The sequence below is a fragment of the Pleurodeles waltl genome, chromosome 9 (genome assembly GCF_031143425.1).
Source record: "Pleurodeles waltl isolate 20211129_DDA chromosome 9, aPleWal1.hap1.20221129, whole genome shotgun sequence".
Taxonomy (NCBI): domain Eukaryota; kingdom Metazoa; phylum Chordata; class Amphibia; order Caudata; family Salamandridae; genus Pleurodeles; species Pleurodeles waltl.
The window spans coordinates 966,991,003-967,016,906 of record NC_090448.1 but is presented as its reverse complement, the minus strand read 5'-3'; positions in this window follow the sequence as shown (position 1 = coordinate 967,016,906).

The following is a 25,904-nucleotide window of genomic DNA, read 5'->3' as shown; positions in this document are numbered from 1 at the left end:
GAGGAACATGTGTTTTTTTAGCCAAATTTTGAGGTTTGCAAAGGATTCTGGGTAACAGAACCTGGTCCGAGCCACACAAGTCACCCCATCTTGGATTCCCCTAGGTCTCTAGTTTTCAGAAATGCACAGGTTTGGTAGGTTTCCCTAGGTGGCGGCTGAGCTACAGGCCAAAATCTACAGGTAGGCACTTTGCAAAAAACACCTCTGTTTTCCTTCAAAAATTTGGCTGTGTCCACGTTGCACTTTGGTGCGTTTCCTGTCGCGGGCGCTAGGCCTACCCACACAAGTGAGGTATCATTTTTATCGGGAGACGTGGGGGAACGCTGGGTGGAAGGAAATTTGTGGCTCCTCTCAGATTCCAGAACTTTCTGCCACAGAAATGTGAGGAACATGAGGTTTTTTAGCCAAATTTTGAGGTTTGCAAAGAATTCTGGGTAACAGAACCTGGTCCGAGCCACACAAGTCACCCCATCTTGGATTCCCCTAGGTCTCTAGTTTTCAGAAATGCACAGGTTTGGTAGGTTTCCCTAGGTGGCGGCTGAGCTACAGGCCAAACTCTACAGGTAGGCACTTTGCAAAAAACACCTCTGTTTTCCTTCAAAAATTTGGCTGTGTCCACGTTGCGCTTTGGGGCGTTTCCTGTCGCGGGCGCTAGGCCTACCCACACAAGTGAGGTATCATTTTTATCGTGAGACGTGGGGGAACGCTGGGTGGAAGGAAATTTGTGGCTCCTCTCAGATTCCAGAACTTTCTGCCACAGAAATGTGAGGAACATGTGTTTTTTTAGCCAAATTTTGAGGTTTGCAAAGGATTCTGGGTAACAGAACCTGGTCCGAGCCACACAAGTCACCCCATCTTGGATTCCCCTAGGTCTCTAGTTTTCAGAAATGCACAGGTTTGGTAGGTTTCCCTAGGTGGCGGCTGAGCTACAGGCCAAAATCTACAGGTAGGCACTTTGCAAAAAACACCTCTGTTTTCCTTCAAAAATGTGGCTGTGTCCACGTTGCGCTTTGGGGCGTTTCCTGTCGCGGGCGCTAGGCCTACACACACAAGTGAGGTATCATTTTTATCGGGAGACGTGGGGGAACGCTGGGTGGAAGGAAATTTGTGGCTCCTCTCAGATTCCAGAACTTTCTGCCACAGAAATGTGAGGAACATGTGTTTTTTTAGCCAAATTTTGAGGTTTGCAAAGGATTCTGGGTAACAGAACCTGGTCCGAGCCACACAAGTCACCCCATCTTGGATTCCCCTAGGTCTCTAGTTTTCAGAAATGCACAGGTTTGGTAGGTTTCCCTAGGTGGCGGCTGAGCTACAGGCCAAACTCTACAGGTAGGCACTTTGCAAAAAACATCTCTGTTTTCCTTCAAAAATGTGGCTGTGTCCACGTTGCGCTTTGGGGCGTTTCCTGTCGCGGGCGCTAGGCCTACACACACAAGTGAGGTATCATTTTTATCGGGAGACGTGGGGGAACGCTGGGTGGAAGGAAATTTGTGGCTCCTCTCAGATTCCAGAACTTTCTGCCACAGAAATGTGAGGAACATGTGTTTTTTTAGCCAAATTTTGAGGTTTGCAAAGGATTCTGGGTAACAGAACCTGGTCCGAGCCACACAAGTCACCCCATCTTGGATTCCCCTAGGTCTCTAGTTTTCAGAAATGCACAGGTTTGGTAGGTTTCCCTAGGTGGCGGCTGAGCTACAGGCCAAACTCTACAGGTAGGCACTTTGCAAAAAACACCTCTGTTTTCCTTCAAAAATGTGGCTGTGTCCACGTTGCGCTTTGGGGCGTTTCCTGTCGCGGGCGCTAGGCCTACACACACAAGTGAGGTATAATTTTTCTCCGGAGACGTGGGGGAACGCTGGGTGGAAGGAAATTTGTGGCTCCTCTCAGATTCCAGAACTTTCTGCCACAGAAATGTGAGGAACATGTGTTTTTTTAGCCAAATTTGGAGGTTTGCAAAGGATTCTGGGTAACAGAACCTGGTCCGGGCCACACAAGTCACCCCATCTTGGATTCCCCTAGGTCTCTAGTTTTCAAAAATGCGCTGGTTTGGTAGGTTTCCAAAGGTGCCGGCTGAGCTAGAGGCCAAAATCTACAGGTAGGCACTGTTTTCTATGAAAACATTTGATGTGTCCACGTTGTGTTTTGGGCCGTTTCCTGTTGTGAGTGCTAGGCCTACCCACACAAGTGAGGTATCATTTTTATCGGGAGACGTGGGGGAACGCTGGGTGGAAGGAAATTTGTGGCTCCTCTCAGATTCCAGAACTTTCTGCCACAGAAATGTGAGGAACATGTGTTTTTTTAGCCAAATTTTGAGGTTTGCAAAGGATTCTGGGTAACAGAACCTGGTCCGAGCCACACAAGTCACCCCATCTTGGATTCCCCTAGGTCTCTAGTTTTCAGAAATGCACAGGTTTGGTAGGTTTCCCTAGGTGGCGGCTGAGCTACAGGCCAAAATCTACAGGTAGGCACTTTGCAAAAAACACCTCTGTTTTCCTTCAAAAATTTGGCTGTGTCCACGTTGTGCTTTGGGGCGTTTCCTGTCGCGGGCGCTAGGCCTACCCACACAGGTGAGGTATCATTTTTATCGGGAGACGTGGGGGAACACTGGGTGGAAGGAAATTTGTGGCTCCTCTCAGATTCCAGAACTTTCTGCCACAGAAATGTGAGGAACATGTGTTTTTTTAGCCAAATTTTGAGGTTTGCAAAGGATTCTGGGTAACAGAACCTGGTCCGAGCCACACAAGTCACCCCATCTTGGATTCCCCTAGGTCTCTAGTTTTCAGAAATGCACAGGTTTGGTAGGTTTCCCTAGGTGGCGGCTGAGCTACAGGCCAAAATCTACAGGTAGGCACTTTGCAAAAAACACCTCTGTTTTCCTTCAAAAATGTGGCTGTGTCCACGTTGCGCTTTGGGGCGTTTCCTGTCGCGGGCGCTAGGCCTACACACACAAGTGAGGTATCATTTTTATCGGGAGACGTGGGGGAACGCTGGGTGGAAGGAAATTTGTGGCTCCTCTCAGATTCCAGAACTTTCTGCCACAGAAATGTGAGGAACATGTGTTTTTTTAGCCAAATTTTGAGGTTTGCAAAGGATTCTGGGTAACAGAACCTGGTCCGAGCCACACAAGTCACCCCATCTTGGATTCCCCTAGGTCTCTAGTTTTCAGAAATGCACAGGTTTGGTAGGTTTCCCTAGGTGGCGGCTGAGCTACAGGCCAAACTCTACAGGTAGGCACTTTGCAAAAAACATCTCTGTTTTCCTTCAAAAATGTGGCTGTGTCCACGTTGCGCTTTGGGGCGTTTCCTGTCGCGGGCGCTAGGCCTACACACACAAGTGAGGTATCATTTTTATCGGGAGACGTGGGGGAACGCTGGGTGGAAGGAAATTTGTGGCTCCTCTCAGATTCCAGAACTTTCTGCCACAGAAATGTGAGGAACATGTGTTTTTTTAGCCAAATTTTGAGGTTTGCAAAGGATTCTGGGTAACAGAACCTGGTCCGAGCCACACAAGTCACCCCATCTTGGATTCCCCTAGGTCTCTAGTTTTCAGAAATGCACAGGTTTGGTAGGTTTCCCTAGGTGGCGGCTGAGCTACAGGCCAAACTCTACAGGTAGGCACTTTGCAAAAAACACCTCTGTTTTCCTTCAAAAATGTGGCTGTGTCCACGTTGCGCTTTGGGGCGTTTCCTGTCGCAGGCGCTAGGCCTACACACACAAGTGAGGTATAATTTTTCTCCGGAGACGTGGGGGAACGCTGGGTGGAAGGAAATTTGTGGCTCCTCTCAGATTCCAGAACTTTCTGCCACAGAAATGTGAGGAACATGTGTTTTTTTAGCCAAATTTGGAGGTTTGCAAAGGATTCTGGGTAACAGAACCTGGTCCGGGCCACACAAGTCACCCCATCTTGGATTCCCCTAGGTCTCTAGTTTTCAAAAATGCGCTGGTTTGGTAGGTTTCCAAAGGTGCCGGCTGAGCTAGAGGCCAAAATCTACAGGTAGGCACTGTTTTCTATGAAAACATTTGATGTGTCCACGTTGTGTTTTGGGCCGTTTCCTGTTGTGAGTGCTAGGCCTACCCACACAAGTGAGGTATCATTTTTATCGGGAGACGTGGGGGAACGCTGGGTGGAAGGAAATTTGTGGCTCCTCTCAGATTCCAGAACTTTCTGCCACAGAAATGTGAGGAACATGTGTTTTTTTAGCCAAATTTTGAGGTTTGCAAAGGATTCTGGGTAACAGAACCTGGTCCGAGCCACACAAGTCACCCCATCTTGGATTCCCCTAGGTCTCTAGTTTTCAGAAATGCACAGGTTTGGTAGGTTTCCCTAGGTGGCGGCTGAGCTACAGGCCAAAATCTACAGGTAGGCACTTTGCAAAAAACACCTCTGTTTTCCTTCAAAAATTTGGCTGTGTCCACGTTGTGCTTTGGGGCGTTTCCTGTCGCGGGCGCTAGGCCTACCCACACAGGTGAGGTATCATTTTTATCGGGAGACGTGGGGGAACGCTGGGTGGAAGGAAATTTGTGGCTCCTCTCAGATTCCAGAACTTTCTGCCACAGAAATGTGAGGAACATGTGTTTTTTTAGCCAAATTTTGAGGTTTGCAAAGGATTCTGGGTAACAGAACCTGGTCCGAGCCACACAAGTCACCCCATCTTGGATTCCCCTAGGTCTCTAGTTTTCAGAAATGCACAGGTTTGGTAGGTTTCCCTAGGTGGCGGCTGAGCTACAGGCCAAAATCTACAGGTAGGCACTTTGCAAAAAACACCTCTGTTTTCCTTCAAAAATGTGGCTGTGTCCACGTTGCGCTTTGGGGCGTTTCCTGACGCGGGCGCTAGGCCTACAAACACAAGTGAGGTAACATTTTTATCGGGAGACGTGGGGGAACGCTGGGTGGAAGGAAATTTGTGGCTCCTCTCAGATTCCAGAACTTTCTGCCACAGAAATGTGAGGAACATGTGTTTTTTTAGCCAAATGTTGAGGTTTGCAAACGATTCTGGGTAACAGAACCTGGTCCGGGCCACACAAGTAACCCCATCTTGGATTCCCCTAGGTCTCTAGTTTTAAAAAATGCGCTGGTTTGGTAGGTTTCCCCAGGTGCCGGCTGAGCTAGAGGCCAAAATCTACAGGTAGGCACTGTTTTCTATGAAAAAATTTGATGTGTCCACGTTGTGTTTTGGGCCGTTTCCTGTTGTGACGCTAGGCCTACCCACACAAGTGAGGTATCATTTTTATCGGGAGACGTGGGGGAACGCTGGGTGGAAGGAAATTTGTGGCTCCTCTCAGATTCCAGAACTTTCTGCCACAGAAATGTGAGGAACATGTGTTTTTTTAGCCAAATTTTGAGGTTTGCAAAGGATTCTGGGTAACAGAACCTGGTCCGAGCCACACAAGTCACCCCATCTTGGATTCCCCTAGGTCTCTAGTTTTCAGAAATGCACAGGTTTGGTAGGTTTCCCTAGGTGGCGGCTGAGCTACAGGCCAAAATCTACAGGTAGGCACTTTGCAAAAAACACCTCTGTTTTCCTTCAAAAATTTGGCTGTGTCCACGTTGCGCTTTGGTGTGTTTCCTGTCGCGGGCGCTAGTCCTACCCACACAAGTGAGGTATCATTTTTATCGGGAGACGTGGGGGAACGCTGGGTGGAAGGAAATTTGTGGCTCCTCTCAGATTCCAGAACTTTCTGCCACAGAAATGTGAGGAACATGAGGTTTTTTAGCCAAATTTTGAGGTTTGCAAAGGATTCTGGGTAACAGAACCTGGTCCGAGCCACACAAGTCACCCCATCTTGGATTCCCCTAGGTCTCTAGTTTTCAGAAATGCACAGGTTTGGTAGGTTTCCCTAGGTGGCGGCTGAGCTACAGGCCAAACTCTACAGGTAGGCACTTTGCAAAAAACACCTCTGTTTTCCTTAAAAAATTTGGCTGTGTCCACGTTGCGCTTTGGGGCGTTTCCTGTCGCGGGCGCTAGGCCTACCCACACAAGTGAGGTATCATTTTTATCGTGAGACGTGGGGGAACGCTGGGTAGAAGGAAATTTGTGGCTCCTCTCAGATTCCAGAACTTTCTGCCACAGAAATGTGAGGAACATGTGTTTTTTTAGCCAAATTTTGAGGTTTGCAAAGGATTCTGGGTAACAGAACCTGGTCCGAGCCACACAAGTCACCCCATCTTGGATTCCCCTAGGTCTCTAGTTTTCAGAAATGCACAGGTTTGGTAGGTTTCCCTAGGTGGCGGCTGAGCTACAGGCCAAAATCTACAGGTAGGCACTTTGCAAAAAACACCTCTGATTTCCTTAAAAAATTTGGCTGTGTCCACGTTACGCTTTGGGGCGTTTCCTGCCGCGGGCGCTAGGCCTACCCACACAAGTGAGGTATCATTTTTATCGGGAGACGTGGGGGAACGCTGGGTGGAAGGAAATTTGTGGCTCCTCTCAGATTCCAGAACTTTCTGCCACAGAAATGTGAGGAACATGTGGTTTTTTAGCCAAATTTTGAGGTTTGCAAAGGATTCAGGGTAACAGAACCTGGTCCGAGCCACACAAGTCACCCCATCTTGGATTCCCCTAGGTCTCTAGTTTTCAGAAATGCACAGGTTTGGTAGGTTTCCCTAGGTGGCGGCTGAGCTACAGGCCAAACTCTACAGGTAGGCACTTTGCAAAAAACATCTCTGTTTTCCTTCAAAAATGTGGCTGTGTCCACGTTGCGCTTTGGGGCGTTTCCTGTCGCGGGCGCTAGGCCTACACACACAAGTGAGGTATCATTTTTATCGGGAGACGTGGGGGAACGCTGGGTGGAAGGAAATTTGTGGCTCCTCTCAGATTCCAGAACTTTCTGCCACAGAAATGTGAGGAACATGTGTTTTTTTAGCCAAATTTTGAGGTTTGCAAAGGATTCTGGGTAACAGAACCTGGTCCGAGCCACACAAGTCACCCCATCTTGGATTCCCCTAGGTCTCTAGTTTTCAGAAATGCACAGGTTTGGTAGGTTTCCCTAGGTGGCGGCTGAGCTACAGGCCAAACTCTACAGGTAGGCACTTTGCAAAAAACACCTCTGTTTTCCTTCAAAAATGTGGCTGTGTCCACGTTGCGCTTTGGGGCGTTTCCTGTCGCGGGCGCTAGGCCTACACACACAAGTGAGGTATAATTTTTCTCCGGAGACGTGGGGGAACGCTGGGTGGAAGGAAATTTGTGGCTCCTCTCAGATTCCAGAACTTTCTGCCACAGAAATGTGAGGAACACGTGTTTTTTTAGCCAAATTTGGAGGTTTGCAAAGGATTCTGGGTAACAGAACCTGGTCCGGGCCACACAAGTCACCCCATCTTGGATTCCCCTAGGTCTCTAGTTTTCAAAAATGCGCTGGTTTGGTAGGTTTCCAAAGGTGCCGGCTGAGCTAGAGGCCAAAATCTACAGGAAGGCACTGTTTTCTATGAAAACATTTGATGTGTCCACGTTGTGTTTTGGGCCGTTTCCTGTTGTGAGTGCTAGGCCTACCCACACAAGTGAGGTATCATTTTTATCGGGAGACGTGGGGGAACGCTGGGTGGAAGGAAATTTGTGGCTCCTCTCAGATTCCAGAACTTTCTGCCACAGAAATGTGAGGAACATGTGTTTTTTTTGCCAAATTTTGAGGTTTGCAAAGGATTCTGGGTAACAGAACCTGGTCCGAGCCACACAAGTCACCCCATCTTGGATTCCCCTAGGTCTCTAGTTTTCAGAAATGCACAGGTTTGGTAGGTTTCCCTAGGTGGCGGCTGAGCTACAGGCCAAAATCTACAGGTAGGCACTTTGCAAAAAACACCTCTGTTTTCCTTCAAAAATTTGGCTGTGTCCACGTTGTGCTTTGGGGCGTTTCCTGTCGCGGGCGCTAGGCCTACCCACACAGGTGAGGTATCATTTTTATCGGGAGACGTGGGGGAACGCTGGGTGGAAGGAAATTTGTGGCTCCTCTCAGATTCCAGAACTTTCTGCCACAGAAATGTGAGGAACATGTGTTTTTTTAGCCAAATTTTGAGGTTTGCAAAGGATTCTGGGTAACAGAACCTGGTCCGAGCCACACAAGTCACCCCATCTTGGATTCCCCTAGGTCTCTAGTTTTCAGAAATGCACAGGTTTGGTAGGTTTCCCTAGGTGGCGGCTGAGCTACAGGCCAAAATCTACAGGTAGGCACTTTGCAAAAAACACCTCTGTTTTCCTTCAAAAATGTGGCTGTGTCCACGTTGCGCTTTGGGGCGTTTCCTGTCGCGGGCGCTAGGCCTACACACACAAGTGAGGTATCATTTTTATCGGGAGACGTGGGGGAACGCTGGGTGGAAGGAAATTTGTGGCTCCTCTCAGATTCCAGAACTTTCTGCCACAGAAATGTGAGGAACATGTGTTTTTTTAGCCAAATTTTGAGGTTTGCAAAGGATTCTGGGTAACAGAACCTGGTCCGAGCCACACAAGTCACCCCATCTTGGATTCCCCTAGGTCTCTAGTTTTCAGAAATGCACAGGTTTGGTAGGTTTCCCTAGGTGGCGGCTGAGCTACAGGCCAAACTCTACAGGTAGGCACTTTGCAAAAAACATCTCTGTTTTCCTTCAAAAATGTGGCTGTGTCCACGTTGCGCTTTGGGGCGTTTCCTGTCGCGGGCGCTAGGCCTACACACACAAGTGAGGTATCATTTTTATCGGGAGACGTGGGGGAACGCTGGGTGGAAGGAAATTTGTGGCTCCTCTCAGATTCCAGAACTTTCTGCCACAGAAATGTGAGGAACATGTGTTTTTTTAGCCAAATTTTGAGGTTTGCAAAGGATTCTGGGTAACAGAACCTGGTCCGAGCCACACAAGTCACCCCATCTTGGATTCCCCTAGGTCTCTAGTTTTCAGAAATGCACAGGTTTGGTAGGTTTCCCTAGGTGGCGGCTGAGCTACAGGCCAAACTCTACAGGTAGGCACTTTGCAAAAAACACCTCTGTTTTCCTTCAAAAATGTGGCTGTGTCCACGTTGCGCTTTGGGGCGTTTCCTGTCGCGGGCGCTAGGCCTACACACACAAGTGAGGTATAATTTTTCTCCGGAGACGTGGGGGAACGCTGGGTGGAAGGAAATTTGTGGCTCCTCTCAGATTCCAGAACTTTCTGCCACAGAAATGTGAGGAACATGTGTTTTTTTAGCCAAATTTGGAGGTTTGCAAAGGATTCTGGGTAACAGAACCTGGTCCGGGCCACACAAGTCACCCCATCTTGGATTCCCCTAGGTCTCTAGTTTTCAAAAATGCGCTGGTTTGGTAGGTTTCCAAAGGTGCCGGCTGAGCTAGAGGCCAAAATCTACAGGTAGGCACTGTTTTCTATGAAAACATTTGATGTGTCCACGTTGTGTTTTGGGCCGTTTCCTGTTGTGAGTGCTAGGCCTACCCACACAAGTGAGGTATCATTTTTATCGGGAGACGTGGGGGAACGCTGGGTGGAAGGAAATTTGTGGCTCCTCTCAGATTCCAGAACTTTCTGCCACAGAAATGTGAGGAACATGTGTTTTTTTAGCCAAATTTTGAGGTTTGCAAAGGATTCTGGGTAACAGAACCTGGTCCGAGCCACACAAGTCACCCCATCTTGGATTCCCCTAGGTCTCTAGTTTTCAGAAATGCACAGGTTTGGTAGGTTTCCCTAGGTGGCGGCTGAGCTACAGGCCAAAATCTACAGGTAGGCACTTTGCAAAAAACACCTCTGTTTTCCTTCAAAAATTTGGCTGTGTCCACGTTGCGCTTTGGGGCGTTTCCTGTCGCGGGCGCTAGGCCTACACACACAAGTGAGGTATCATTTTTATCGGGAGACGTGGGGGAACGCTGGGTGGAAGGAAATTTGTGGCTCCTCTCAGATTCCAGAACTTTCTGCCACAGAAATGTGAGGAACATGTGTTTTTTTAGCCAAATTTTGAGGTTTGCAAAGGATTCTGGGTAACAGAACCTGGTCCGAGCCACACAAGTCACCCCATCTTGGATTCCCCTAGGTCTCTAGTTTTCAGAAATGCACAGGTTTGGTAGGTTTCCCTAGGTGGCGGCTGAGCTACAGGCCAAACTCTACAGGTAGGCACTTTGCAAAAAACATCTCTGTTTTCCTTCAAAAATGTGGCTGTGTCCACGTTGCGCTTTGGGGCGTTTCCTGTCGCGGGCGCTAGGCCTACACACACAAGTGAGGTATCATTTTTATCGGGAGACGTGGGGGAACGCTGGGTGGAAGGAAATTTGTGGCTCCTCTCAGATTCCAGAACTTTCTGCCACAGAAATGTGAGGAACATGTGTTTTTTTAGCCAAATTTTGAGGTTTGCAAAGGATTCTGGGTAACAGAACCTGGTCCGAGCCACACAAGTCACCCCATCTTGGATTCCCCTAGGTCTCTAGTTTTCAGAAATGCACAGGTTTGGTAGGTTTCCCTAGGTGGCGGCTGAGCTACAGGCCAAACTCTACAGGTAGGCACTTTGCAAAAAACACCTCTGTTTTCCTTCAAAAATGTGGCTGTGTCCACGTTGCGCTTTGGGGCGTTTCCTGTCGCGGGCGCTAGGCCTACACACACAAGTGAGGTATAATTTTTCTCCGGAGACGTGGGGGAACGCTGGGTGGAAGGAAATTTGTGGCTCCTCTCAGATTCCAGAACTTTCTGCCACAGAAATGTGAGGAACATGTGTTTTTTTAGCCAAATTTGGAGGTTTGCAAAGGATTCTGGGTAACAGAACCTGGTCCGGGCCACACAAGTCACCCCATCTTGGATTCCCCTAGGTCTCTAGTTTTCAAAAATGCGCTGGTTTGGTAGGTTTCCAAAGGTGCCGGCTGAGCTAGAGGCCAAAATCTACAGGTAGGCACTGTTTTCTATGAAAACATTTGATGTGTCCACGTTGTGTTTTGGGCCGTTTCCTGTTGTGAGTGCTAGGCCTACCCACACAAGTGAGGTATCATTTTTATCGGGAGACGTGGGGGAACGCTGGGTGGAAGGAAATTTGTGGCTCCTCTCAGATTCCAGAACTTTCTGCCACAGAAATGTGAGGAACATGTGTTTTTTTAGCCAAATTTTGAGGTTTGCAAAGGATTCTGGGTAACAGAACCTGGTCCGAGCCACACAAGTCACCCCATCTTGGATTCCCCTAGGTCTCTAGTTTTCAGAAATGCACAGGTTTGGTAGGTTTCCCTAGGTGGCGGCTGAGCTACAGGCCAAAATCTACAGGTAGGCACTTTGCAAAAAACACCTCTGTTTTCCTTCAAAAATTTGGCTGTGTCCACGTTGTGCTTTGGGGCGTTTCCTGTCGCGGGCGCTAGGCCTACCCACACAGGTGAGGTATCATTTTTATCGGGAGACGTGGGGGAACGCTGGGTGGAAGGAAATTTGTGGCTCCTCTCAGATTCCAGAACTTTCTGCCACAGAAATGTGAGGAACATGTGTTTTTTTAGCCAAATTTTGAGGTTTGCAAAGGATTCTGGGTAACAGAACCTGGTCCGAGCCACACAAGTCACCCCATCTTGGATTCCCCTAGGTCTCTAGTTTTCAGAAATGCACAGGTTTGGTAGGTTTCCCTAGGTGGCGGCTGAGCTACAGGCCAAACTCTACAGGTAGGCACTTTGCAAAAAACATCTCTGTTTTCCTTCAAAAATGTGGCTGTGTCCACGTTGCGCTTTGGGGCGTTTCCTGTCGCGGGCGCTAGGCCTACACACACAAGTGAGGTATCATTTTTATCGGGAGACGTGGGGGAACGCTGGGTGGAAGGAAATTTGTGGCTCCTCTCAGATTCCAGAACTTTCTGCCACAGAAATGTGAGGAACATGTGTTTTTTTAGCCAAATTTTGAGGTTTGCAAAGGATTCTGGGTAACAGAACCTGGTCCGAGCCACACAAGTCACCCCATCTTGGATTCCCCTAGGTCTCTAGTTTTCAGAAATGCACAGGTTTGGTAGGTTTCCCTAGGTGGCGGCTGAGCTACAGGCCAAACTCTACAGGTAGGCACTTTGCAAAAAACACCTCTGTTTTCCTTCAAAAATGTGGCTGTGTCCACGTTGCGCTTTGGGGCGTTTCCTGTCGCGGGCGCTAGGCCTACACACACAAGTGAGGTATAATTTTTCTCCGGAGACGTGGGGGAACGCTGGGTGGAAGGAAATTTGTGGCTCCTCTCAGATTCCAGAACTTTCTGCCACAGAAATGTGAGGAACATGTGTTTTTTTAGCCAAATTTGGAGGTTTGCAAAGGATTCTGGGTAACAGAACCTGGTCCGGGCCACACAAGTCACCCCATCTTGGATTCCCCTAGGTCTCTAGTTTTCAAAAATGCGCTGGTTTGGTAGGTTTCCAAAGGTGCCGGCTGAGCTAGAGGCCAAAATCTACAGGTAGGCACTGTTTTCTATGAAAACATTTGATGTGTCCACGTTGTGTTTTGGGCCGTTTCCTGTTGTGAGTGCTAGGCCTACACACACAAGTGAGGTATCATTTTTATCGGGAGACGTGGGGGAACGCTGGGTGGAAGGAAATTTGTGGCTCCTCTCAGATTCCAGAACTTTCTGCCACAGAAATGTGAGGAACATGTGTTTTTTTAGCCAAATTTTGAGGTTTGCAAAGGATTCTGGGTAACAGAACCTGATCCGAGCCACACAAGTCACCCCATCTTGGATTCCCCTAGGTCTCTAGTTTTCAGAAATGCACAGGTTTGGTAGGTTTCCCTAGGTGGCGGCTGAGCTACAGGCCAAACTCTACAGGTAGGCACTTTGCAAAAAACACCTCTGTTTTCCTTCAAAAATGTGGCTGTGTCCACGTTGCGCTTTGGGGCGTTTCCTGTCGCGGGCGCTAGGCCTACACACACAAGTGAGGTATAATTTTTCTCCGGAGACGTGGGGGAACGCTGGGTGGAAGGAAATTTGTGGCTCCTCTCAGATTCCAGAACTTTCTGCCACAGAAATGTGAGGAACATGTGTTTTTTTAGCCAAATTTGGAGGTTTGCAAAGGATTCTGGGTAACAGAACCTGGTCCGGGCCACACAAGTCACCCCATCTTGGATTCCCCTAGGTCTCTAGTTTTCAAAAATGCACTGGTTTGGTAGGTTTCCAAAGGTGCCGGCTGAGCTAGAGGCCAAAATCTACAGGTAGGCACTGTTTTCTATGAAAACATTTGATGTGTCCACGTTGTGTTTTGGGCCGTTTCCTGTTGTGAGTGCTAGGCCTACCCACACAAGTGAGGTATCATTTTTATCGGGAGACGTGGGGGAACGCTGGGTGGAAGGAAATTTGTGGCTCCTCTCAGATTCCAGAACTTTCTGCCACAGAAATTTGAGGAACATGTGTTTTTTTAGCCAAATTTTGAGGTTTGCAAAGGATTCTGGGTAACAGAACCTGGTCCGAGCCACACAAGTCACCCCATCTTGGATTCCCCTAGGTCTCTAGTTTTCAGAAATGCACAGGTTTGGTAGGTTTCCCTAGGTGGCGGCTGAGCTACAGGCCAAAATCTACAGGTAGGCACTTTGCAAAAAACACCTCTGTTTTCCTTCAAAAATTTGGCTGTGTCCACGTTGTGCTTTGGGGCGTTTCCTGTCGCGGGCGCTAAGCCTACCCACACAGGTGAGGTATCATTTTTATCGGGAGACGTGGGGGAACGCTGGGTGGAAGGAAATTTGTGGCTCCTCTCAGATTCCAGAACTTTCTGCCACAGAAATGTGAGGAACATGTGTTTTTTTAGCCAAATTTTGAGGTTTGCAAAGGATTCTGGGTAACAGAACCTGGTCCGAGCCACACAAGTCACCCCATCTTGGATTCCCCTAGGTCTCTAGTTTTCAGAAATGCACAGGTTTGGTAGGTTTCCCTAGGTGGCGGCTGAGCTACAGGCCAAAATCTACAGGTAGGCACTTTGCAAAAAACACCTCTGTTTTCCTTCAAAAATTTGGCTGTGTCCACGTTGCGCTTTGGTGCGTTTCCTGTCGCGGGCGCTAGTCCTACCCACACAAGTGAGGTATCATTTTTATCGGGAGACGTGGGGGAACGCTGGGTGGAAGGAAATTTGTGGCTCCTCTCAGATTCCAGAACTTTCTGCCACAGAAATGTGAGGAACATGAGGTTTTTTAGCCAAATTTTGAGGTTTGCAAAGGATTCTGGGTAACAGAACCTGGTCCGAGCCACACAAGTCACCCCATCTTGGATTCCCCTAGGTCTCTAGTTTTCAGAAATGCACAGGTTTGGTAGGTTTCCCTAGGTGGCGGCTGAGCTACAGGCCAAAATCTACAGGTAGGCACTTTGCAAAAAACACCTCTGATTTCCTTAAAAAATTTGGCTGTGTCCACGTTACGCTTTGGGGCGTTTCCTGCCGCGGGCGCTAGGCCTACCCACACAAGTGAGGTATCATTTTTATCGGGAGACGTGGGGGAACGCTGGGTGGAAGGAAATTTGTGGCTCCTCTCAGATTCCAGAACTTTCTGCCACAGAAATGTGAGGAACATGTGGTTTTTTAGCCAAATTTTGAGGTTTGCAAAGGATTCAGGGTAACAGAACCTGGTCCGAGCCACACAAGTCACCCCATCTTGGATTCCCCTAGGTCTCTAGTTTTCAGAAATGCACAGGTTTGGTAGGTTTCCCTAGGTGGCGGCTGAGCTACAGGCCAAAATCTACAGGTAGGCACTTTGCAAAAAACACCTCTGTTTTCCTTCAAAAATTTGGCTGTTTCCACGTTGCGCTTTGGGGCGTTTCCTGTCGCGGGCGCTAGGCCTACCCACACAAGTGAGGTATCATTTTTATCGGGAGACGTGGGGGCAACGCTGGGTGGAAGGAAATTTGTGGCTCCTCTCAGATTCCAGAACTTTCTGCCACAGAAATGTGAGGAACATGTGTTTTTTTAGCCAAATTTTGAGGTTTGCAAACGATTCTGGGTAACAGAACCTGGTCCGGGCCACACAAGTCACCCCATCTTGGATTCCCCTAGGTCTCTAGTTTTAAAAAATGCGCTGGTTTGGTAGGTTTCCCCAGGTGCCGGCTGAGCTAGAGGCCAAAATCTACAGGTAGGCACTGTTTTCTATGAAAAAAATTGATGTGTCCACGTTGTGTTTTGGGCCGTTTCCTGTTGTGAGCGCTAGGCCTACTCACACAAGTGAGGTATCATTTTTATCGGGAGACGTGGGGGAACGCTGGGTGGAAGGAAATTTGTGGCTCCTCTCAGATTCCAGAACTTTCTGCCACAGAAATGTGAGGAACATGTGTTTTTTTAGCCAAATTTTGAGGTTTGCAAAGGATTCTGGGTAACAGAACCTGGTCCGAGCCACACAAGTCACCCCATCTTGGATTCCCCTAGGTCTCTAGTTTTCAGTAATGCACAGGTTTGGTAGGTTTCCCTAGGTGGCGGCTGAGCTACAGGCCAAACTCTACAGGTAGGCACTTTGCAAAAAACACCTCTGTTTTCCTTCAAAAATTTGGCTGTGTCCACGTTGCGCTTTGGGGCGTTTCCTGTCGCGGGCGCTAGGCCTACCCACACAAGTGAGGTATCATTTTTATCGTGAGACGTTGGGGAACGCTGGGTGGAAGGAAATTTGTGGCTCCTCTCAGATTCCAGAACTTTCTGCCACAGAAATGTGAGGAACATGTGTTTTTTTAGCCAAATTTTGAGGTTTGCAAAGGATTCTGGGTAACAGAACCTGGTCCGAGCCACACAAGTCACCCCATCTTGGATTCCCCTAGGTCTCTAGTTTTCAGAAATGCACAGGTTTGGTAGGTTTCCCTACGTGGCGGCTGAGCTACAGGCCAAAATCTACAGGTAGGCACTTTGCAAAAAACACCTCTGTTTTCCTTCAAAAATGTGGCTGTGTCCACGTTGCGCTTTGGGGCGTTTCCTGTCGCGGGCGCTAGGCCTACACACACAAGTGAGGTATCATTTTTATCGGGAGACGTGGGGGAACGCTGGGTGGAAGGAAATTTGGGGCTCCTCTCAGATTCCAGAACTTTCTGCCACAGAAATGTGAGGAACATGTGTTTTTTTAGCCAAATTTGGAGGTTTGCAAAGGATTCTGGGTAACAGAACCTGGTCCGAGCCACACAAGTCACCCCATCTTGGATTCCCCTAGGTCTCTAGTTTTCAGAAATGCACAGGTTTGGTAGTTTTCCCTAGGTGGCGGCTGAGCTACAGGCCAAAATCTACAGGTAGGCACTTTGCAAAAAACACCTCTGTTTTCCTTAAAAAATTTGGCTCTGTCCACGTTGCGCTTTGGGGCGTTTCCTGTCGCGGGCGCTAGGCCTACCCACACAAGTGAGGTATCATTTTTATCGGGAGACGTGGGGGAACGCTGGGTGGAAGGAAATTTGTGGCTCCTCTCAGATTCCAGAACTTTCTGCCACAGAAATGTGAGGAGCATGTGGTTTTTTAGCCAAATTCTGAGGTTTGCAAAGGATTCTGGGTAACAGAACCTGGTCCGAGCCACACAAGTCACCCCATCTTGGATTCCCCTAGGTCTCTAGTTTTCAGAAATGCACAGGTTTGGTAGGTTTCCCTAGGTGGCGGCTGAGCTACAGGCCAAACTCTACAGGTAGGCACTTTGCAAAAAACACCTCTGTTTTCCTTCAAAAATGTGGCTGTGTCCACGTTGCGCTTTGGGGCGTTTCCTGTCGCGGGCGCTAGGCCTACACACACAAGTGAGGTATCATTTTTATCGGGAGACGTGGGGGAACGCTGGGTGGAAGGAAATTTGTGGCTCCTCTCAGATTCCAGAACTTTCTGCCACAGAAATGTGAGGAACATGTGTTTTTTTAGCCAAATTTTGAGGTTTGCAAAGGATTCTGGGTAACAGAACCTGGTCCGAGCCACACAAGTCACCCCATCTTGGATTCCCCTAGGTCTCTAGTTTTCAGAAATGCACAGGTTTGGTAGGTTTCCCTAGGTGGCGGCTGAGCTACAGGCCAAAATCTACAGGTAGGCACTTTGCAAAAAACACATCTGTTTTCCTTCAAAAATTTGGCTGTGTCCACGTTGCGCTTTGGTGCGTTTCCTGTCGCGGGCGCTAGGCCTACCCACACAAGTGAGGTATCATTTTTATCGGGAGACGTGGGGGAACGCTGGGTGGAAGGAAATTTGTGGCTCCTCTCAGATTCCAGAACTTTCCGCCACAGAAATGTGAGGAACATGAGGTTTTTTAGCCAAATTTTGAGGTTTGCAAAGGATTCTGGGTAACAGAACCTGGTCCGAGCCACACAAGTCACCCCATCTTGGATTCCCCTAGGTCTCTAGTTTTCAGAAATGCACAGGTTTGGTAGGTTCCCCTAGGTGGCGGCTGAGCTACAGGCCAAACTCTACAGGTAGGCACTTTGCAAAAAACACCTCTGTTTTCCTTCAAAAATTTGGCTGTGTCCACGTTGCGCTTTGGGGCGTTTCCTGTCGCGGGCGCTAGGCCTACCCACACAAGTGAGGTATCATTTTTATCGTGAGACGTGGGGGAACGCTGGGTGGAAGGAAATTTGTGGCTCCTCTCAGATTCCAGAACTTTCTGCCACAGAAATGTGAGGAACATGTGTTTTTTTAGCCAAATTTTGAGGTTTGCAAAGGATTCTGGGTAACAGAACCTGGTCCGAGCCACACAAGTCACCCCATCTTGGATTCCCCTAGGTCTCTAGTTTTCAGAAATGCACAGGTTTGGTGGGTTTCCCTACGTGGCGGCTAAGCTACAGGCCAAAATCTACAGGTAGGCACTTTGCAAAAAACACCTCTGTTTTCCTTCAAAAATGTGGCTGTGTCCACGTTGCGCTTTGGGGCGTTTCCTGTCACGGGCGCTAGGCCTACACACACAAGTGAGGTATCATTTTTATCGGGAGACGTGGGGGAACGCGGGGTGGAAGGAAATTTGGGGCTCCTCTCAGATTCCAGAACTTTCTGCCACAGAAATGTGAGGAACATGTGTTTTTTTAGCCAAATTTTGAGGTTTGCAAAGGATTCTGGGTAACAGAACCTGGTCCGAGCCACACAAGTCACACCATCTTGGATTCCCCTAGGTCTCTAGTTTTCAGAAATGCACAGGTTTGGTAGGTTTCCCTAGGTGGCGGCTGAGCTACAGGCCAAAATCTACAGGTAGGCACTTTGCAAAAAACACCTCTGTTTTCCTTCAAAAATTTGTCTGTGTCCACGTTGGGCTTTGGGGCGTTTTCTGTCGCGGGCGCTAGGCCTACCCACACAAGTGAGGTATCATTTTTATCGGGAGACGTGGGGGAACGCTGGGTGGAAGGAAATTTGTGGCTCCTCTCAGATTCCAGAACTTTCTGCCACAGAAATGTGAGGAACATGTGTTTTTTTAGCCACATTTTGAGGTTTGGAAAGGATTCTGGGTAACAGAACCTGGTCCGGGCCACACAAGTCAGCCCATCTTGGATTCCCCTAGGTCTCTAGTTTTCAAAAATGCGCTGGTTTGGTAGGTTTCCCCATGTGCCGGCTGAGCTAGAGGCCAAAATCTACAGGTAGGCACTGTTTTCTATGAAAAAATTTGATGTGTCCACGTTGTGTTTTGGGCCGTTTCCTGTTGTGAGCGCTAGGCCTACCCACACAAGTGAGGTATCATTGTTATCGGGAGACGTGGGGGAACGCTGGGTGGAAGGAAATTTGTGGCTCCTCTCAGATTCCAGAACTTTCTGCCACAGAAATGTGAGGAACATGTGTTTTTTTAGCCAAATTTTGAGGTTTGCAAAGGATTATGGGTAACAGAACCTGGTCCGAGCCACACAAGTCACCCCATCTTGGATTCCCCTAGGTCTCTAGTTTTCAGAAATGCACAGGTTTGGTAGGTTTCCCTAGGTGGCGGCTGAGCTACAGGCCAAAATCTACAGGTAGGCACTTTGCAAAAAACACCTCTGATTTCCTTAAAAAATTTGGCTGTTTCCACGTTGCGCTTTGGGGCGTTTCCTGCCGCGGGCGCTAGGCCTACCCACACAAGTGAGGTATCATTTTTATCGGGAGACGTGGGGGAACGCTGGGTGGAAGGAAATTTGTGGCTCCTCTCAGATTCCAGAACTTTCTGCCACAGAAATGTGAGGAACATGTGGTTTTTTAGCCAAATTTTGAGGTTTGCAAAGGATTCTGGGTAACAGAACCTGGTCCGAGCCACACAAGTCACCCCATCTTGGATTCCCCTAGGTCTCTAGTTTTCAGAAATGCACAGGTTTGGTAGGTTTCCCTAGGTGGCGGCTGAGCTACAGGCCAAAATCTACAGGTAGGCACTTTGCAAAAAACACCTCTGTTTTCCTTCAAAAATTTGGCTGTGTCCACGTTGCGCTTTGGGGCGTTTCCTGTCGCGGACGCTAGGCCTACCCACACAAGTGAGGTATCATTTTTATCGGGAGACGTGGGGGAACGCTGGGTGGAAGGAAATTTGTGGCTCCTCTCAGATTCCAGAACTTTCTGCCACAGAAATGTGAGGAACATGTGTTTTTTTAGCCAATTTGTGAGGTTTGCAAAGGATTCTGGGTAACAGAACCTGGTCCGAGCCACACAAGTCACCCCATCTTGGATTCCCCTAGGTCTCTAGTTTTCAGAAATGCACAGGTTTGGTGGGTTTCCCTACGTGGCGGCTAAGCTACAGGCCAAAATCTACAGGTAGGCACTTTGCAAAAAACACCTCTGTTTTCCTTCAAAAATGTGGCTGTGTCCACGTTGCGCTTTGGGGCGTTTCCTGTCACGGGCGCTAGGCCTACACACACAAGTGAGGTATCATTTTTATCGGGAGACGTGGGGGAACGCTGGGTGGAAGGAAATTTGGGGCTCCTCTCAGATTCCAGAACTTTCTGCCACAGAAATGTGAGGAACATGTGTTTTTTTAGCCAAATTTTGAGGTTTGCAAAGGATTCTGGGTAACAGAACCTGGTCCGAGCCACACAAGTCACACCATCTTGGATTCCCCTAGGTCTCTAGTTTTCAGAACGGCACAGGTTTGGTAGGTTTCCCTAGGTGGCGGCTGAGCTACAGGCCAAAATCTACAGGTAGGCACTTTGCAAAAAACACCTCTGTTTTCCTTCAAAAATTTGTCTGTGTCCACGTTGGGCTTTGGGGCGTTTCCTATCGCGGGCGCTAGGCCTACCCACACAAGTGAGGTATCATTTTTATCGGGAGACGTGGGGGAACGCTGGGTGGAAGGAAATTTGTGGCTCCTCTCAGATTCCAGAACTTTCTGCCACAGAAATGTGAGGAACATGTGTTTTTTTAGCCACATTTTGAGGTTTGGAAAGGATTCTGGGTAACAGAACCTGGTCCGGGCCACACAAGTCAGCCCATCTTGGATTCCCCTAGGTCTCTAGTTTTCAAAAATGCGCTGGTTTGGTAGGTTTCCCCATGTGCCGGCTGAGCTAGAGGCCAAAATCTACAGGTAGGCACTGTTTTCTATGAAAAAATTTGATGTGTCCACGTTGTGTTTTGGGCCGTTTCCTGTTGTGAGCGCTAGGCCTACCCACACAAGTGAGGTATCATTGTTATCGGGAGACGTGGGGGAACGCTGGGTGGAAGGAAATTTGTGGCTCCTCTCAGATTCCAGAACTTTCTGCCACAGAAATGTGAGGAACATGTGTTTTTTTAGCCAAATTTTGAGGTTTGCAAAGGATTATGGGTAACAGAACCTGGTCCGAGCCACACAAGTCACCCCATCTTGGATTCCCCTAGGTCTCTAGTTTTCAGAAATGCACAGGTTTGGTAGGTTTCCCTAGGTGGCGGCTGAGCTACAGGCCAAAATCTACAGGTAGGCACTTTGCAAAAAACACCTCTGATTTCCTTAAAAAATTTGGCTGTTTCCACGTTGCGCTTTGGGGCGTTTCCTGCCGCGGGCGCTAGGCCTACCCACACAAGTGAGGTATCATTTTTATCGGGAGACGTGGGGGAACGCTGGGTGGAAGGAAATTTGTGGCTCCTCTCAGATTCCAGAACTTTCTGCCACAGAAATGTGAGGAACATGTGGTTTTTTAGCCAAATTTTGAGGTTTGCAAAGGATTCTGGGTAACAGAACCTGGTCCGAGCCACACAAGTCACCCCATCTTGGATTCCCCTAGGTCTCTAGTTTTCAGAAATGCACAGGTTTGGTAGGTTTCCCTAGGTGGCGGCTGAGCTACAGGCCAAAATCTACAGGTAGGCACTTTGCAAAAAACACCTCTGTTTTCCTTCAAAAATTTGGCTGTGTCCACGTTGCGCTTTGGGGCGTTTCCTGTCGCGGGCGCTAGGCCTACCCACACAAGTGAGGTATCATTTTTATCGGGAGACGTGGGGGAACGCTGGGTGGAAGGAAATTTGTGGCTCCTCTCAGATTCCAGAACTTTCTGCCACAGAAATGTGAGGAACATGTGTTTTTTTTAGCCAAATTTTGAGGTTTGCAAAGGATTATGGGTAACAGAACCTGGTCCGAGCCACACAAGTCACCCCATCTTGGATTCCCCTAGGTCTCTAGTTTTCAGAAATGCACAGGTTTGGTAGGTTTCCCTAGGTGGCGGCTGAGCTACAGGCCAAAATCTACAGGTAGGCACTTTGCAAAAAACACCTCTGATTTCCTTAAAAAATTTGGCTGTTTCCACGTTGCGCTTTGGGGCGTTTCCTGCCGCGGGCGCTAGGCCTACCCACACAAGTGAGGTATCATTTTTATCGGGAGACGTGGGGGAACGCTGGGTGGAAGGAAATTTGGGGCTCCTCTCAGATTCCAGAACTTTCTGCCACAGAAATGTGAGGAACATGTGTTTTTTTAGCCAAATTTTGAGGTTTGCAAAGGATTCTGGGTAACAGAACCTGGTCCGAGCCACACAAGTCACACCATCTTGGATTCCCCTAGGTCTCTAGTTTTCAGAAATGCACAGGTTTGGTAGGTTTCCCTAGGTGGCGGCTGAGCTACAGGCCAAAATCTACAGGTAGGCACTTTGCAAAAAACACCTCTGTTTTCCTTCAAAAATTTGTCTGTGTCCACGTTGGGCTTTGGGGCGTTTCCTATCGCGGGCGCTAGGCCTACCCACACAAGTGAGGTATCATTTTTATCGGGAGACGTGGGGGAACGCTGGGTGGAAGGAAATTTGTGGCTCCTCTCAGATTCCAGAACTTTCTGCCACAGAAATGTGAGGAACATGTGTTTTTTTAGCCACATTTTGAGGTTTGGAAAGGATTCTGGGTAACAGAACCTTGTCCGGGCCACACAAGTCAGCCCATCTTGGATTCCCCTAGGTCTCTAGTTTTCAAAAATGCGCTGGTTTGGTAGGTTTCCCCATGTGCCGGCTGAGCTAGAGGCCAAAATCTACAGGTAGGCACTGTTTTCTATGAAAAAATTTGATGTGTCCACGTTGCGCTTTGGGGCGTTTCCTGTCGCGGGCGCTAGGCCTACCCACACAAGTGAGGTATCATTTTTATCGGGAGACGTGGGGGAACGCTGGGTGGAAGGAAATTTGTGGCTCCTCTCAGATTCCAGAACTTTCTGCCACAGAAATGTGAGGAACATGTGTTTTTTTAGCCAATTTGTGAGGTTTGCAAAGGATTCTGGGTAACAGAACCTGGTCCGAGCCACACAAGTCACCCCATCTTGGATTCCCCTAGGTCTCTAGTTTTCAGAAATGCACAGGTTTGGTAGGTTTCCCTAGGTGGCGGCTGAGCTACAGGCCAAAATCTACAGGTAGGCACATTGCAAAAAACACCTCTGTTTTCCTTAAATAATTTGGCTGTGTCCACGTTGCGCTTTGGGGCGTTTCCTGTCGCGGGCGCTAGGCCTACCCACACAAGTGAGGTATCATTTTTATCGGGAGACGTGGGGGAACGCTGGGTGGAAGGAAATTTGTGGCTCCTCTCAGATTCCAGAACTTTCTGCCACAGAAATGTGAGGAACATGTGGTTTTTTAGCCAAATTTTGAGGTTTGCAAAGGATTCTGGGTAACAGAACCTGGTCCGAGCCACACAAGTCACCCCATCTTGGATTCCCCTAGGTCACTAGTTTTCAGAAATGCACAGGTTTGGTAGGTTTCCCTAGGTGGCGGCTGAGCTACAGGCCAAAATCTACAGGTAGGCATTTTGCAAAAAACACCTCTGTTTTCCTTCAAAAATTTGGCTGTGTCCACGTTGCGCTTTGGGGCGTTTCCTGTCGCGGGCGCTAGGCCTACCCACACAAGTGAGGTATCATTTTTATCGGGAGACGTGGGGGAACGCTGGGTGAAAGGAAATTCGTGGCTCCTCTCAGATTCCAGAACTTTCTGCCTCAGAAATGTGAGGAACATGTGTTTTTTTAGCCAAATTTTGAGGTTTGCAAAGGATTCTGGGTAACAGAACCTGGTCCGAGCCACACAAGTCACCCCATCTTGGATTCCCCTAGGTCTCTAGTTTTCAGAAATGCACAGGTTTGGTAGGTTTCCCTAGGTGGCGGCTGAGCTACAGGCCAAAATCTACAGGTAGGCACTTTGCAAAAAACACCTCTGTTTTCCTTCAAAAATTTGGCTGTGTCCACGTTGCGCTTTGGGGCGTTTCCTGTCACGGGCGCTAGGCCTACCCACACAAGTGAGGTATCATTTTTATCGGGAGACGTGGGGGAACGCTGGGTGGAAGGAAATTTGTGGCTCCTCTCAGATTCCAGAACTTTCTGCCACAGAAATGTGAGGAACATGTGTTTTTTTAGCCAAATTTTGAGGTTTGCAAAGGATTCTGGGTAACAGAACCTGGTCCGGGCCACACAAGTCACCCCATCTTGGATTCCCCTAGGTCTCTAGTTTTCAGAAATGCACAGGCTTGGTAGGTTTCCCTAGGTGGCGGCTGAGCTACAGGCCAAACTCTACAGGTAGGCACTTTGCAAAAAACACCTCTGTTTTCCTTCAAAAATTTGGCTGTGTCCACGTTGCGCTTTGGGGCGTTTCCTGTCGCGGGCGCTAGGCCTACCCACACAAGTGAGGTATCATTTTTATCGTGAGACGTGGGGGAACGCTGGGTGGAAGGAAATTTGTGGCTCCTCTCAGATTCCAGAACTTTCTGCCACAGAAATGTGAGGAACATGTGTTTTTTTAGCCAAATTTTGAGGTTTGCAAAGGATTCTGGGTAACAGAACCTGGTCCGGGCCACACAAGTCACCCCATCTTGGATTCCCCTAGGTCTCTAGTTTTCAAAAATGCGCTGGTTTGGTAGGTTTCCCCAAGTGCCGGCTGAGCTAGAGGCCAAAATCTACAGGTAGGCACTGTTTTCTATGAAAAAATTTGATGTGTCCACGTTGTGTTTTGGGCCGTTTCCTGTTGTGAGCGCTAGGCCTACCCACACAAGTGAGGTATCATTTTTATCGGGAGACGTGGGGGAACGCTGGGTGGAATGACATTTGTGGCTCCTCTCAGATTCCAGAACATTCTGCCACAGAAATGGGAGGAACATGTGTTTTTTTAGCCAAATTTTGAGGTTTGCAAAGGATTCTGGGTAACAGAACCTGGTCCGAGCCACACAAGTCACCCCATCTTGGATTCCCCTAGGTCTCTAGTTTTCAGAAATGCACAGGTTTGGTAGGTTTCCCTAGGTGGCGGCTGAGCTACAGGCCAAAATCTACAGGTAGGCACTTTGCAAAAAACACCTCTGTTTTCCTTAAAAAATTTGGCTGTGTCCACGTTGCGCTTTGGGGCGGTTCCTGTCGCGGGCGCTAGGCCTACCCACACAAGTGAGGTATCATTTTTATCGGGAGACGTGGCGGAACGCTGGGTGGAAGGAAATTTGTGGCTCCTCTCAGATTCCAGAACTTTCTGCCACAGAAATGTGAGGAGCATGTGTTTTTTTAGCCAAATTTTGAGGTTTGCAAAGGATTCTGGGTAACAGAACCTGGTCCGAGCCACACAAGTCACCCCATCTTGGATTCCCCTAGGTCTCTAGTTTTCAGAAATGCACAGGTTTGGTAGGTTTCCCTAGGTGGCGGCTGAGCTACAGGCCAAACTCTACAGGTAGGCACTTTGCAAAAAACACCTCTGTTTTCCTTCAAAAATTTGGCTATGTCCACGTTGCTCTTTGGGGCGTTTCCTGTCGCGGGCGCTAGGCCTACCCACACAAGTGAGGTATCATTTTTATCGTGATACGTGGGGGAACGCTGGGTGGAAGGAAATTTGTGGCTCCTCTCAGATTCCAGAACTTTCTGCCACAGAAATGTGAGGAACATGTGTTTTTTTAGCCAAATTTTGAGGTTTGCAAAGGATTCTGGGTAACAGAACCTGGTCCGAGCCACACAAGTCACCCCATCTTGGATTCCCCTAGGTCTCTAGTTTTCAGAAATGCACAGGTTTGGTAGTTTTCCCTAGGTGGCGGCTGAGCTACAGGCCAAAATCTACAGGTAGGCACTTTGCAAAAAACACCTCTGTTTTCCTTAAAAAATGTGGCTGTGTCCACGTTGCGCTTTGGGGCGTTTCCTGTCGCGGGCGCTAGGCCTACCCACACAAGTGAGGTATCATTTTTATCGGGAGACGTGGGGGAACGCTGGGTGGAAGGAAATTTGTGGCTCCTCTCAGATTCCAGAACTTTCTGCCACAGAAATGTGAGGAGCATGTGGTTTTTTAGCCAAATTCTGAGGTTTGCAAAGGATTCTGGGTAACAGAACCTGGTCCGAGCCACACAAGTCACCCCATCTTGGATTCCCCTAGGTCTCTAGTTTTCAGAAATGCACAGGTTTGGTAGGTTTCCCTAGGTGGCGGCTGAGCTACAGGCCAAACTCTACAGGTAGGCACTTTGCAAAAAACACCTCTGTTTTCCTTCAAAAATGTGGCTGTGTCCACGTTGCGCTTTGGGGCGTTTCCTGTCGCGGGCGCTAGGCCTACCCACACAAGTGAGGTATCATTTTTATCGGGAGACGTGGGGGAACGCTGGGTGGAAGGAAATTCGTGGCTCCTCTCAGATTCCAGAACTTTCTGCCACAGAAATGTGAGGAACATGTGTTTTTTTAGCCAAATTTTGAGGTTTGCAAAGGATTCTGGGTAACAGAACCTGGTCCGGGCCACACAAG